General features: G+C 41.4%; 1 protein-coding gene across 7 annotated transcripts in view; it reads right to left on the minus strand.

Annotated features, from left to right (window-relative positions):
- The window catches only part of SYT1 (synaptotagmin 1), a 490694-nt gene that overhangs the window by 328867 nt on the left and 149565 nt on the right, over positions 1–12262 (minus strand). For 2 of the 7 annotated variants that reach the window (XM_074941985.1, XM_074941982.1), the window contains exon 3: positions 5443–5559. The exons of the other annotated variants lie outside the window; for them this stretch is intronic. The gene's annotated coding sequence lies outside the window, so the exon portion shown is untranslated. The remainder of the gene's footprint in view (positions 1–5442; positions 5560–12262) is intronic. 7 annotated transcript variants of the gene reach the window in all.

Raw genomic sequence — 12262 nt, forward strand, 5'->3', positions numbered from 1 at the left:
CATGAAAGGACAATTCAGGAACCATCAAGAACATCTTCAGAAAGTCTGACAGTCCAATCAGAAAGCAACACATCTTGCATTGCAATGCATCTAGGTGCAGACGTCTTGAAACAGCAAAAAAGGCACTTGACGTTATTGCTTCTTACATAGTTGAATGAAGAAGAGACATTGATATTGCATTTTGGCTATAACATTATCAGTCTCAGCCAGATATTGCCAGAGGACATCTGATAGGGATAGCTGATTTATTCAGCTAAAATAAAAAGGTGCTGTATTCAATGTTGATATCTCTGTATCAAGGAAAATTCAAACCAGGTCTATTTGAAACTCTAAAAGATATATGGCAAATATTTTAATTGGACCAGTTTAACTAATGATGCTAAAGGTTTCAGAGTAGCAGCCGTGTTAGTCTGTATCCGCAAAAAGAAAAGGAGTACTTGTGGCACCTTAGAGACTAACAAATTTATTTGAGCATAAGCTTTCGTGAGCTACAGCTCGCTTCATCGGATGCATTCAGTGGAAAATAGAGTGGGGAGATTTATATACACAGAGAACATGAAACAATGGGTGTTACCATACAGACTGTAACGAGAGTGATCAGGTAAGGTGAGCTATTACCAGCAGGAGAGTGGGGGGGGGAGGGGAGGGACCTTTTGTAGTGATAATCAAGGTGGGCCATTTTCAGCAGTTGACAAGAAAGTCTGAGGAACAGTGGAGTGGGGGGAGAATAAACATGGGGAAATAGTTTTACTTTGTGTAATGACCCATCCACTCCCAGTCTTTATTCAAGCCGAAGTTAACTGTATCCAGTTTGCAAATTAATTCCAATTCAGCAGTCTCTCGCTGGAGTCTGTTTTTGAAGTTTTGTTGTTGAAGAATTGCCACTTTTAGGTCTGTAATCAAGTGACCAGAGAGATTGAAGTGTTCTCCGACTGGTTTTTGAATGTTATAATTGTTGTCGTCTGATTTGTGTCCATTTATTCTTTTACATAGAGACTGCTAAGTAATCCATGTAGAAATATTTGTAAATCTTTGTAGAACCACATTTGACCTAAACCTCCATTTAATTTAATCTTTCTAGTTGTTTGGGAAAACATGTTAATTTTATTATTAGGTTCTTTACAGCATAGCTACCTTATTCAGACCTGATTTTAACCACTTTATAACTACCGATTTGCACTCAAGTGGCACATTAGAACAGTTTGAAGGAGAAAAATCATTTGTACTGTCTGCACTGATGTATGGAGTAATTTTCTGAGACTCTTTCATTGTAATTTGCAAACACATTAGCAAAATCTATAAAACAAAAGCAATCTGTACCACCCATAGCACAAAATAGCAAGAAACAAAGTTAGAAAACATAACAGATGTCTGTATAGTCCAGACTAGAGGCCGGTATGCACTCTCGCTCAATGCACAATCACCCTCCAAAATGGGTGTTCATTTCTCCCACTGACAAAGTGAGGTTTGGCCATTGTGTACACAGTACTGTAATATGTTCTTAGGGGGGGCTCTTTTTCACACCTCTTTCAGAAAAGAAATGCTACTATTTCTAGAACAGCTTGAGGGTACAAACTCAAGGGAGCAACCCCTGCAATAATTTCACATAAATAACTTCTACTAGCCTCCTTATCCAGTTCTTCAATGGCATCCCCACTATTAGAGTCAGTCCAGCAAGTGACGATTTTTTCCCTTCTCTCTCCATCTGAGCTTCCAAACTACTGCTGCTGCCCTCATACCAACTCCAGAAACATCCATTGCTGGATATCCCAGGACAGCACTTACCAAGTGCCACTGAACAGTTCTTTCAACTAGAGCTGGGGGGCTTTGGGGGGGCACTGAGGAAAATAAAGCTATGAATGATAGATGGACACAAGTGAACATGGTGTGGATGTGTGAGTGAGTGAAGAATATGTGGGTGCATGTGTGGGGGAGTTTGCATACAGGACTTCACTAAGCAGAGCTGTCATTTCAGCACCTTTAAGGGCACTTAAAATTGATTTTTGGGGGAGAAAAAATCCCACCATGCACCGTGGAATGTTTGTCTCTAAAATTACATTTCAGCAAAGGGGAAAAATCTGATAAAGATAATCCGGAGAGGGGAAGCTTTTAATATAAATTTTTGTAAAAAGGAAATTTGAAGTTCAAGTCAACAAATCAGTAGATGCACTTGCTGAAGTTGGCTGGCACATTTGGTGTTCACATGACTACCATAAATTTCCTTGAATAGAACATAATCAACTGTTTCAATCAATTTCTACTATCTTTGAAGTAAGAAGACAGTTTTTTAATCTCAACTTTCCAGTGATATTAAATATACAGTCAGCAAACTCTGACTGTCTGCTTCTTTTCCCTTTGGCAAAATCAGCCCTCTCCCATCAACTCTCAGTGCTCTCTCTGGGGTAACAGAAGTGTGGCACATGAAGTAAATTCACTTGATGGAATTCTACAATGCAGTCAGCAAATCTTTAACACAGAGTTGTGACACATGGAGATTTTAGGATCCAACAAGGAAAGTTCCTTGCTCAGAACAAATTGCAAGAAGGGTTAATAAATACTAATAACCAAACATCTTTCATAGAATCATAGAATGGTTTCATAGAATCATAGAATGGAAGGGACCTCAGGAGGTCATCTAGTCCAACCCCCTGTTCAAAGCAGGACCAATCCCAACTAAATCAACTTTGTTTAACTGACTTTAAGATTGATAGCACATATCAGTAACTTACGGAAAAAATTACCTCACTTTGTACTTATTAAACAATAGAAACCGCAAAAAATTCAGGGACAAGATGTAACTGAAAAGAAACCAAAAATCCCCCCCTTCTCCCTGATTCACCCCCCTTCTCTGTCTTGTTTCCTTACCTTCTGCCCCCTCCTCCCGACTTGAGGCTTGGTCTACACCTAAAACTTAGGTCAAACTAGCTACATCACTCAGCCCTGTGCAACATTGTGCCTCTTGACACAGCTAGGTTGACAGAAGAATTTTTCTGTCAACCTATTTACTATAGCAATTGGAAACCCCCTTCTATTGTTATATAGACACTTGCTATTATAACGCTACAGCAGCATAGTTCCAGTGCTGCCACTGTAGCGCTTGTAGTGCAGATATACCCCAAGACTGGAACTTAATAGAATGCTAGACTTGCCTTTAATTGTAGAGTCACATCTGCATAATAATAGAGTAATAAGGGATTCTTTGCACCTCAATGGCTCCTCTGAGTCCAAGCTGGGAAAGCACTTTACAAATTAAACCTGACAACATCCCTGAGACTAGAATGAGTATTTTATAAGGGTAAACTGAAGCAGAGAGACGATAAGTGACTTGGCCAAAATAACACAGAAGTCTCTGATAGGACTATAGACCTGGGCTCTAATTCCAATCATTTAACCAGAGCACTGTCCTAAGGTAGGAGTTTATAATGTAACAGCTAAAATTAAAAAAAAAAACCACTAATGTAACTCAGGCTTCACACACAGAGGCATCAGTGCATGTTACAGGGAGGCGATAGTTCTTTATAAGGGTCTCGTGAGATGACATTTAGAATATGGCATTCAGTTCTGGGCTCATCAATATCACAAAAAGACTATCACCTTTCTCTGTATTTCCTCCAATTCGTCATAAGTGTTTAGAAACCTGGACAGATTGATTTATGAGGAAATATATATAAATGTGGTGGGTAAAAGCTCAGAGCAGACACTAGAACAGTAAGAATTTGAAGGATGAAAACACCCAAGATTGAAGAGGAACTATTTAAAGTTGTCATAAATATAAAGGGAAGGGTAACCACCTTTCTGTATACAGTGCTATAAAATCCCTCCTGGCCAGAGGCAAAACCCTTTCACCTGTAAAGGGTTAAGAAGTTAAGGTAACCTCGCTGGCACCTGACCCAAAATGACCAATGAGGGGACAAGATATTTTCAAATCTGGATGGGGGGAACAAAGGGTTTGGGCTGTCTGTGTGATGCTTTTGCCGGGAACAGATCAGGAATGTTAGCCTTACAACTCCTGTAAAGTTAGTAAGTAATCTAGGTCGAAAATGAGTTAGATTTTCTTTTGTTTAATGGCTTGTAAAATAAGCTCTGCTGGAGGGAATGTATATTCCTGTTTTTGTGTCTTTTTGTAACTTAAGGTTTTGCCTAGAGGGATTCTCTATGTTTTGAATCTGATTACACTGTAAGGTATTTACCATCCTGATTTTACAGAGGTGATTCTTTTACCTTTTCTTTAATTAAAATTCTTCTTTTAAGAACCTGATTGCTTTTTCATTGTTCTTAAGATCCAAGGGTTTGGGTCTGTGTTCACCTATACCGATTGGTGAGGATCATCATCAAGCCTTCCCCAGGAAAGGGGGTGTAGGGCTTGGGGGGATATTTTGGGGGAAGATGTCTCCAAGTGGTCTCTTTCCCTGTTCTTTGTTTAAAACGCTTGGTGGTGGCAGCATTCTGTTCAAGGACAAGGCAAAGTTTGTACCTTGGGGAAGTTTTTAACCTAAGTTTTAAACTGATAAGAATAAGCTTAAGGGGTCTTTCATGCAGGTCCCCACATCTGTACCCTAGAGTTCAGAGTGGGGAAGGAACCTTGACAAAAGTGTTACCAGCAGGTGTAAGTAGGCATAAGAGAATGAAATCAGGAAAAAGAAAGTGTAGGCTCACTATCAGAAAAAGCTTCCTTAAGGTAGGCTGGAGGATAGTCCTCCAAGAAAAGTAGTGGAAGCCCTATTGCTTGGGACACTTAAAACTAAATGAAGAAAAGCATTAGAAAATGCACTATAGGAACCGTTCTTATACTGGCAGGAAGAGGAGCTAGTTGACAAATACATTTTTCACTGTTTCAAAAAAATTTTCAGTGAGTACCGAGTTGTTATTATGGAGGCAGCATGGTCTGGAAGAATGAGCACAGGGTTGGAAGTCAAGAACTCCTGAGCTCTAATCCTGGATTGGCCACTGACTCACTGTGACCTTAGTTAAGTTAAAACTCACAAGGGAGTTGGGAGGATTAATTAGTTAATGTCTGTACAGTGGTTTGAACACACAAGATCAAGTTTTTAAATATAGCCTTTTAAGCCTTAATAGGTGCCTGCATGAATCAGACTGTAGTCCTGGGGACTTAGTTGGGTACCTAACAATTGCTGACTTCAACAGGGGAAGTATTAGAGTGACGTTGAGCACTTCAGAATTCCACCTCTGAATTCTATCATTTGTTTGTAACTTTGTGACTCTTGGGCACTTGATTTCCGGAACAAAATTAGAGGCCAGTGAACAATATTCCCCTTGACCTTCCTCCTCTAGTCCTTCGGTTTGTTATATCAACTTGTGTCATGTGTTAATTCAGATTGTGAACACTTATATGTTTGTACAGGGTTTTCCACAAATGTTCCCATCTCTACCAAAGTCATGAAGCCTCTGAAAAAAAGAAGTAACGCCAGTGGAGCTACTCACATGTTTAGGGCCAAAGAAGGGCATGCCGTGGAGCCGCTGCTCTACAATTAAAATGAGATCCTATTCTGCCACAGTGTGCTATCCGTTGCCCTGGATAGGGGAGGGTAGCATATCGTCCTAGAAAAATCAGAGAAGGAGGATAGCAGGGGGCAGGGCAAAGCATGATTCTGGATCTGGTCCTTGAGACCTCTTACTAAAAAATAATTAAATTAATTCTAGTTCTACAAATATACAGAGTCACACGAGAGCATGTTTCTGAGATACATTGCAGGTGTGCTGATACATATGCATTCCCCACTAGAGAAAATCTACAACAAGAACACTGTAATTGCCCAATTAGTATTTTTGACAGTAATTGGGTCCAAGTTCCTCAAACTTCCTTCATGACTTTTGTCAAGGTTCCTTCCCCACTCTGAACTCTAGCGTACAGATGTGGGGACCTGCATGAAACCCCCCTAAGCTTATTTTTACCAGTTTAGGTTAAAACTTCCCCAAGGTATAAACTATTTTACCTTTTGCCCTTGGACTTTATTGCTGCCACCCTCAAGCGTCTAACAAATATATAACAGGGAAAGAGCCCGCTTGGAAACGTCTTTCCCCCCAAAATCCTCCCCAAACCCTATACCCCATTTCCTGGGGAAGGCTTGATAAAAATCCTCACCAATTTGCATAAGTGAACACAGACCCAAACCCTTGGATCTTAAGAACAATGAAAAAGCAATCAGGTTCTTAAAAGAAGAATTTTAATTGAAGAAAAAGCAAAAGAATCACCTCTGTAAAATCAGGATGGTAAATACCTTACAGGGTAATCAGATTCAAAACGTAGAGAATCCCTCTAGGCAAAACCTTAAGTTACAAAAAGACACAAAAACAGGAATATACGTTCCATTCAGCACAGCTTATTTTATCAGCCATTTAAACAAAACAGAATCTAACGCATATCTAACTAAATTGCTTACTAAGTTCTAAGACTCCCTTCCTTTTCTGTTCCCGGCAAAAGCATCACACAGACAGAGAGAACTTTTGTTTCTCCCCCCCCCCCTCCCAGTCCAGCTTTGAAAGTATCTTGTCTCCTCATTGGTCATTTTGGTCAGGTGCCAGCGAGGTTATCTTTAGCTTCTTAACCCTTTACAGGTGAAAGTGTTTTTCCTCTGGCCAGGAGAGATTTAAAGGTGTTTACCCTTCCCTTTATATTTATGACAACTTTTTTTTTTGATTGATTGGACTTATATTTTCCAACTTACAGGGCCATTATATTGCCCTATTTTCTAGAGTTGCATCCTGCCTCTGTACAAAATGAAAGACTGCTGCTAGAGTTTACATATAAATATGTTTCTTGATTTTACAACAAGCTTTTTGCCTCTTCACTAAATTCAAGTGAGATCAGCTCTGGCAGGCAAACAAAAGTGTCAAACGGGAGTTTTGGAGGAGCATATGATGGAACACACCCCTGTATTCACACCCTACACATTATTGTAATAATCTTTGTACAAGGTTCGTCTTACAATGTATCATTTGAAAGCTCATAATGTGCTGATCAGTAATATCATGATAAAATGTGTGCAGCAGCTTTATGCATAAAGTTATCAATTTGCCCTGAATGATGTTACAAACACATGTTCAGAATCATGTAGCACCAAACTGGCCAAACAGGTCTGTCTTGAATAAAGGACTATATGCTTGTCTTAATTTGCATTTAAGCAGTAAACAGTCATCAAGCAGGAAGGGAAAACAAAGGATGCTCAAATAGGTGGAAGGGAGCATCCTTCTACATCGATTCTTTGTCTGCTGGTTCTCAGCTGGAAATGTTTTTCAAGAAGGGGACAAACTATAAAAAGGAAGAACAAATAGCCCAAGGCACTCCCATGGCCCTGCCCATCACATTGACCACACCTATAAAGACAGAACGAAACAGCTGTTGGACTGGGAGAAGGGTGGTCCTGATCTGAAGAGTTTGATCAGTAATCTTGCTGGAAGTATGTAGTGAGAAGTTTTGCTTGAATGTAATCTAGTTCATTAAGTAAGGCACTAGTAAGCATTTAATCTTTATTTTTCTTGTAACCATTTCTAATGAGGCATAAAAATCACTTTGTACGCACTTAAAATCTCTCTTTGCAGTTAATAAATTTGTTTTATCTAACCCACTGTGTTTAAGCGGAAGTGTCTGGGTAGCTATTTAACTAACAAGTTAGTATATATTATTCCCTTAAAGGAATAGCAGACTTAATACATATGGTCTTTCTAGGAGAGGGCTGGGCAGTACAAAACATACCTTTCTGGGGGGAGTCCAGGACTGGGAGTGTGTTGGGGTCACCCTGCAGTATAGCCAACACTGGTGAGAGCCAGGGTGTGACTGGCAAGCTGCAGTTACACAAATATATATGGAGTGACCTGTATGCTGGTGGCTGGTTGTGAGCAGACCAGGTTAAACTGCAAGGCATTGCAAGGCACCCCAGGTTACAGGGGAGGAGTGAGACAGCCCCCCACTGGTCTGGATTATACCCAAGTATGTCAGAGTGTATGAGGCTTTCTTTCTAGGTACAACTTAAAACTTAAAAACGTAATGGCCAGTAATGAATCAATACTTATGACCTACAATGTATGTGCTGTGTTTTTTATTTCTGGTGTATGAAATGCAACTTGGTGGCCATGCAGGAAGAAAAAATTAACAGTTTGTAAGTACAGACACTATGGAGCATTAGAGAGGCTAAGAGGAGTTCTTTTGTAAAAGATTCAGGAAATGTCACCACTCAAATTCAAGGAAGAAAGGAGCTGGACATCAAGGAACTAGAGAGAGAATTAATCAAAGAGGGTGCTTGGCACCTGAGGAAACTGGACCCGGTGGCATTCTACATAGGTGGAGGATGGGCAAGCTGTCCCGAGCAAAAAAGACGACGTCCAGGAGGAATTCCGCACAGACAGAAGTTTTCAAATTATCATCAGGTTCTCAGCATGGAAACTACAGAAGTTATCTCTGAAGAGTCAGCTACTCAAATGAAACGTTGAGCAAGTCGTTATACAGGACATAACTGTGAATGATAGCTCAGCCCAACCTACAAGACAATCAAGTGTTCCCAGAAAGATCTCCAACCATCTAAAGAAGACAGAAAATCCTTGTTGAGGTGTTCTATACTAACAATCTCTGCAAGGGACAAATAGACAACAGGATGCTGTGCTGTCTTCCTGGAGCCAAAACAAGAGATGAGACTCTAAGATTGGCTAGACATCTGAAGTTGGCGTGCAAGGAACCACTGGTGATGATGCATGTGGGCGCTAGCTACACTGCTTCACGTAATACCTGACAGATGGCTTCGGGGAACTCTGAAGGGTGCTGAAAGAAAAGAACATCCAAATGTTTTTCTTTGTGGTCCTCCCTGTCCCACAAGTGAAGGAAGACAGAAGTCAGAAGATTCTAGAAGCAAACCACTGGCTAGATAAGTGGTGTAAAATAGAGTTTTGGTTCTGTGGAACACTGGTTCATCTTCTATGGGGTAAGAGGGTTATACAGGTTTGATGGCCTCCATTTCAGTAGGAAAGGGAGCAAATCTGCCTGGGGACTGGCTAGCTAGAGCAGTCAGGAGGCTATTAAACGAACAGCAAAAGGGGAGGGTGAAGAGGGGAAGCAAATGAACACTCAATTAGCACAAAATTAAGATGTTAAGAACAAAATTAATCAAGACACCAAGGACCACGGAGAAGAAACTTTTTAATGGCCTGTACACCAATGCTAGGAGCATGCATAACAAAAACAAGAGGAATTGGAACTGCTCTACTATGAGCGTAAATTTGACCTAGTTGGTATTACTGAAACCTGGTGGAAGATGTGCATGATTGGAATGTTAAAGTCAATTTTACAAATCTATTTAGGTAGGATCAAGCTGGCAAAAGAGGAGGGGGATACATCAAATATCTGTTTCAGGGTCACTGACAACTCAGAAGCAAGTGATCTTGAATGTTTATGGATCGACACTCTAACCGATAAAACACACAAGATGGAATACCAGTAGTTGTCTGCTACAGACCACTAAATCACACTAAAGAATAGACTGACCATCTATCACAGCCATTCACAACTGGAGGGGGGCGCAGCCCCCCTTTCAGAGAAGCCATGAGACCCCTAGCCCCGGCGTCCCCCACCGTGGGGACAAAACCCCGAGCACTGGTTGCCTTCCCCACTGCTGTGCCAGAGGGGGGCAGTCCCAGGAGAAACTTCACACACCCCCTTCCTCCTCTCTCTGTCCCTGAGGCCCCATCCCCTGGCCAGGTCGGAAGTGGGAAGCCAGAGTGGGCAGTGGGGCAGCTGCTGGTCTGGCTGGTGTCATGGAGCAGGAAGCCACTGCATTCCCCCCATCTGCTGCTGGTGCCTAGGGTTCCAGCTGCTTCTCAGTTCATGCAGCTGGTAACAGCTGCCCAGACAGAGGGACCCCGCTCTCTGGACAGCAGAGCTCTTGGGGAGCAGTGACCTCAGGGGAGCCCTCCTGGCACACAGCCTGTAGTGACCCCTTCCCTGCACCCTGAGCTACCTCCCTGCCTGCACACAGCCACTACGTACCCCCTGTCTGCACCCTGAGCTACCCCTGCCACTGCACAGCCCCTAGCTACCCCCTCCCTGAACCCTGAACAATCCCCCTGGGCTGCACAAAGTCCCTAACTACCCCCCTCTGTTCCCTGAGCAATTTTCTAACTTTTTGAGCTGAATCCCCACCACTCACAACCCAGACAGACTGGGTGGTCTACTGAGGTGAGTCAAGGGGTCAAGGTGGCGCTGCCTTTCTGGACTCTGCTGTGCAGAGCTGGCCCAAGCCCTGCTGGCCTCTTCCCCCCAAAATAGAATTCAATCTATGCCTATGCCCGAGAGCCCACCCCCAGCCCGGAACCCCTCGTCCCCTGCTGGGCCCTGGAGTTTTTATAGCATGTTGACGGGGGCCTCAGAGAGAAAAAGTTGAGAACCCCTGATCTATCATATATAGGGGGGAAAAGTTGCACTATCATGGGAGGGATTTCAATATGGAATGATAACACATTTAGAAAACCTGGCCTATGAGGAAAGCGAAACTATTGGGAATGTTTAAGTCTTGAGAAAAGAAGACTGAGAGGGGACCTGATAACCATCTTCAATTATGTTGTTTAACTACTTTTTCTTTACGTATTGGCTATAACATTTGGTGGACAGCAAAATGAAAAATCCCAATATATTGTGCATCTGTGATTGGGTCTTCCATAAAAGAGGAAACCAACCCCAATCTAACTTTGTGCATTAGTCAACCTTATGCTGAGTATTTTGACTTGGTGTAAAAATCAAGGTGCTTCACATTACAAGTTATTCATATCACTTCATCTTGAGTCAGCTTTTAGTATTACTAATATTTTCCCCCTCAATTTTAAAGGGGGTTTTGCTTGTGTTTACTGCCTTGTCTCCAACAAATACCTTGTGATTCAGTTTTATCATTCTTTAAAATCTTTTAATAAAAAGGGACATTGATCAAAAATATATTCCCAAAAGAGTAATTTTTAAAAATATTTTAGTGTACTTCCAGGTATTGGTTTGTTAATTTCCTTTTCAAAACTCAGTACTGCAGATTTTGCTACACTGATAATAGCTACAACAAGTAAGTGTTAACTTAAACAAAGAGCAAAGATCCTGTAATAAATAAAAACATTAACTCTGATTTTGGAAATACCAGCCTTTGAGCTATCATAGAAAAATAAACCCAATTCATTAGCTAGGCATTTTAAACACCTGATTCGGTCTTTCCACATCTGTTCTACACAGATCTCCACTTCTGTCCATTTGTCCAGCATCTATGCCAGAATTTTATCATGAATTAAGTACACCAACACATTTCTTGATGCAGTTGCAAGTAAAGAAGGCTTAAGTGTACTGACCACTATTTCCAAAACATTTCCCTCAAAAGACCTTAGTTCTGTATTGAATGCTTACAGGTATGCTTAGCTTTATATGTGTGAACAGTCCCATTGAAGAAAGTAGGCATCAAGTGAGGCACATGGATCAGCATTTAGAGCGAGGTAGGCAAAACTATGGCATGCGTGCCAAAGGCGGCACGCGAGCTGATTTTCAGTGGCACTCACACTGCCCGGGTCCTGACCACCGGCCCGGGGGGCTCTGCATTTTAAGCTTCATTTAAAATTAAAAATTCTTAAACATTTTTAAAACCTTATTTACTTTACATACAACAATAGTTTAGTTATATATTATAGACTTATAGAGAGAGACCTTCTAAAAAACATTAAAATGTATTACTGGCACGCGAAACCTTAAATTAGAGTGAATAAATGAAGACTCGGCACACCACTTCTGAAAGGTTGCCAACCCTTGGTTTAGAGCATCAGGGCCGAAGACAAGAGTAAATTGGGGTCTCACAGGTACAACTGAAGAAAAAAATATGCCAAATATGTGCACAGAAGCTAAGTCACACACTTCATGCCCAGCTAGTATTTTGCTGTTGCTTTTATTTTGTTGTCTACTGCTTTTGTCACTAGGATGGTTTGATTAATAATACTAACACCTGAAGTACTTGTTCATTGGTTTTCTCAGTCCAAACTCCAGTTGACTTCCACAGAGCCTTTGCCTGAGTGAGGACCTGATCGAATAGAAGTGCTGACTGCCTCCTGGGAAGAACTCAGCACTTGTCTTAACCCCTCTCAAGAAGCTTTCTTCACCTTATAGGACTGAGCAGCAAGTAGTAGGGACTTCAGGATTTGACCCATTAAATATCCATATTTTTACTGACTGCAAAATGCTTTACATTTCTTATCTTATTGGCATGGAAAGCATACCTCTTCACATGTCCCTCGGTGA

The sequence above is a fragment of the Natator depressus genome, chromosome 1 (genome assembly GCF_965152275.1).
Source record: "Natator depressus isolate rNatDep1 chromosome 1, rNatDep2.hap1, whole genome shotgun sequence".
NCBI lineage: Eukaryota > Metazoa > Chordata > Testudines > Cheloniidae > Natator > Natator depressus.